The sequence below is a fragment of the Falco naumanni genome, chromosome 6, assembly GCF_017639655.2.
Source record: "Falco naumanni isolate bFalNau1 chromosome 6, bFalNau1.pat, whole genome shotgun sequence".
Lineage (NCBI taxonomy): Eukaryota > Metazoa > Chordata > Aves > Falconiformes > Falconidae > Falco > Falco naumanni.
Window position 1 is genome coordinate 90,406,414 of NC_054059.1, and position 3,208 is coordinate 90,409,621.

Consider the following 3,208-nt stretch of genomic DNA (forward strand, 5'->3'; position numbering starts at 1 on the left):
CAGCCTTAGCCCAGGCTCTCAGTGGAGCTGCTGACCTGGTGGGTACCAAAAACCCCAGGGTCCCTGCCGGGAGCCACCGAGGAGGCTGCGAGCACAGAGGAGCCGGGAGTGAGGAGCTCAGCATCACTGAACTGCTACGGGACCCCCCCAGCCGTGGATGACCCCTGGGGGCTTGTCCTCCTCAGCAGGAAAGCAAACAAACCAAACCCCCCTGCCCAAATGGGGAGGGGACAGGAGGTGCCACTGAGCCGGGTGGCCGAGGAGAGGGCAATGGGGAGGGGGGGCCGAGAGGACCGTGTGGCTGAGCCAGCGAGGAAGATGAGGCTCCCCAGGGGGCTGAAGGCTTCCCAGGAAGGGTCTGGGCATGGATGCCTGGGTGCGGGTGGTAGTCCTTGGTTCAAAAGATATTTGGAGTGGGTCCCTCTCCCTGTTTTCAGGTATCACGGACTGGGATTGCTTGGCTGGGAGTCCCCAGGGAGAAGGCCAGGGCACTGGTGGGGGGACAGGCGTCTGCAATGTGCAGTGAGCTATGAGAGCATCCCCCAGAGAGCCTGCCAGGCCCAGCTGATGCTCCACACAAATGCTTCATGCTCTGGAGGCTGTGCTACAGGACGTGCTCCTGCCAGGCAGGGGGGAAGTTACCCTCTCCGTGCACATCTTGTTTCTTAGCCCTGTAAGCCACCGCAACTATTTTCAGACACCAGGTCACATCAAGCCATGATGCAGTCTCTGTTCCATGGTCTCACGGCTCTCTTTCAACTGTCTCGTTCAAGCCCAGATCCCAGCCCGTGCTCAGGGTGGATCCCCCCGGGGGTTTCCTCTCCTGCGGCTGTGGTGGAGGGTATCAGAGAAAGTCACCCTCGGCACGTCCCCACCAACAGTAATTTCTGCTCGGTGATGGTGAAGAGGGGACGCAGGGCTGAGACAAGACAGATGCAAGAAGCAGCATCTGGCAGGAGCAGACATTGTCCTTCTGCCCCAGAGCAGAGGGAGGGTGGCAGGCGAGGGGGCTGGTGGCCATCTCTCCCAGCCCAGGAGGCTCCGGAGCCACAGCTTGCTGGAGAGGGCCAGCTCTGGAGGACCCGGGAGGGCTCCCATCCAGCCAGGCATGGGCAAGCTCAGCCCGTTCCTGGAGTGGTTCCCACCTTCGGCACATCCCGAGCAGCAGGAGGAAGGAAAGCAGAACAAAATCCCCCCAGCGATGCCGCCCCGGCTGCTGACCCGTGCGCCCGGCCAGGCCGTTCATTCTGGTGGGAGGAAACCCAGGCTGCAGGCAGCTTTGTGTCCTGCAAACCACTGCAAAACTGATTTATATTAAAAATAAAGAGCACACAATACCAAAGTGGTTGGGGTTTGTCTATTAATCTCTCAACAGTCAGCTGCAAACCTAACAAATCCCCTGGAATAGCAGCAGGGAGCCGCGTCCTGGCTCATTCCTTTTAAAGCTAAAAATAATCAATAACGACTGCCCGAAACAGGGAGACCAAAGCAATTTTTACAGGCTGCAGGATCATGACTCATATTTTCACTCACACGCTGGCTGGGCACAAAAAACCCCACAGGGCTGCATTTCTCAGCAGTTGTGTTGGAAAATCACCTCCGAACAGGCAGGGACGCGGATGGAGGGGCCGCCACTGTCAGCATGAGCTCCTGCATCCCCTCCTCTTGCTGTGCTCTCACCGTGGTGCTCTGCTGGGGAGAAATGAAAATAGAAACGATGCAGCTAGGTTGAGAGCGGCGTTATCCCCCCTAGTTTATGCAAGCAAGGGCTAATTGGACCGCCCGGGAGCCGTGAGCCCCGGCGAGGCAGCCGTGGTTGTTGTTCTGCTGGTAATTGCTGTTTTCAGCCGCCATCGGCAGCAGAAGGGACTTCTCCTGGGTTTGCCGGGGTGGAAACGGTGCCAGAGGCTCTTCCATCCGACCCCCATCCCAAGGGGGCCACCCTCCTCCCAGGGCAGCGCCCGTTCAGGTGGGTCCATCCTCACTGGGGCACACCTGCGTGCAGCCGTTTTGCCTCCAGAAACAGCAGCACCAAAGGAGATGCTGGCAAGAGCCCAAGCAGCACACCTTTCCTCTGCGGCGACCACGTTGCATGAGCCGGTAACAAAAACTGATGATTCCCACCCGGCTCGGTGCCTTGCGGGCTCCCAGCCACCCCGGGGAGCTGGCCATGGAGGGAAAGGTGCAGCCTCGTGTCTCTGCGTTGGCCTCACCGACGTGGGAAAAGCCCAGAGCCTTGGGGAGTTCCCCAGCCTGGCAAAAAAAAAAAAAAAAAAAAAAAAAAGTATGGTTCCTTTCTGCCCCGAAACCGCCTGGCCTTGGAGAGGTGGTGGCGCAATGCCAGCCCGGTGGTGCGTACCAGACCGATGCGTCAGCTCCCGCCCGCACTTTCAGAATGACTGTACCCAGATCCACGGGCTGAGAACACGCTGTTTGGGGGGCCGGATCCCCTCTCCCCATCGCGCTTCCTTCCCTGCTGAGCTCCCGCAGCAGCAGCCGTGGGTGTGAGGTGGCCGCGGCCCTGCGCTGTTCTGCTCTGTGTTGGCTCGTTATTACAAAGCTGGGAGAAAGATGTCCCGCCCTCTCCGTTAAAAATAAAAAGCTCAAATACGAGGGAAAACAAAGGGGAAACAAAGCGGGAGAGGGAGACAAAAAAGGGCAGGGAAAATAGGGGAGGGGGGAGAAGGGGGGTAAATAGAGGCTTAGGAAGGCTGTGGCCAGACCGATGCGATTTGCTCCCTGCCTGCTCAGGAATGGGGTGCCAAGGGGCAGCGTGGGTCCCATCCTGACCCTGGCGCAGGCTCCGCGCAGACGGATGCTCTTTGCAGCAGGTCACCCCCATTTCCAGGCAGCGTGGCCGATCCCACCTGGGGCCGCAGCAAAGCGCCCCGCGAAGGTCCGGCGCAGCAGGACGGGGTTCCTGAAGCCCTGGGCAGATCCGCACAGCCCTGCTTGAACAAGCTGCCCGCGCAGCCTGGGCAACGCTCACCCCAGCCCGCAGCACGGCCCGTTACAGGCACGCTGGCTGCCGGTGCTCATGGTGCGCGGGTGGGGATGGGGTCACACCGCTGAAACCTTGGCCCGACACTTGCACCAAGCTGGCAGCAGTGGCCGAGGGCTGGCGATGGGCTCTGCGGGGGACACGCGTTACCCTGCATGCAGAGATGTGTGGCCAAAGGGCTGTGAGGGCAGCGGGCCAAGGCGCGGC

At 60.4% G+C, this 3,208-nt stretch overlaps 1 long non-coding RNA gene across 1 annotated transcript; it reads right to left on the reverse strand.

The window, feature by feature from the left end:
* Window positions 1-1,358: 1,358 nt before the first annotated feature.
* On the reverse strand, window positions 1,359-2,589 carry LOC121090617. Its single transcript, XR_005828632.1, has 3 exons — window positions 2,360-2,589; window positions 1,996-2,253; window positions 1,359-1,689 (listed from the first exon to the last, which is right to left on the reverse strand). It is a non-coding gene; the product is annotated as an uncharacterized LOC121090617 (long non-coding RNA).
* Window positions 2,590-3,208: the final 619 nt, after the last annotated feature.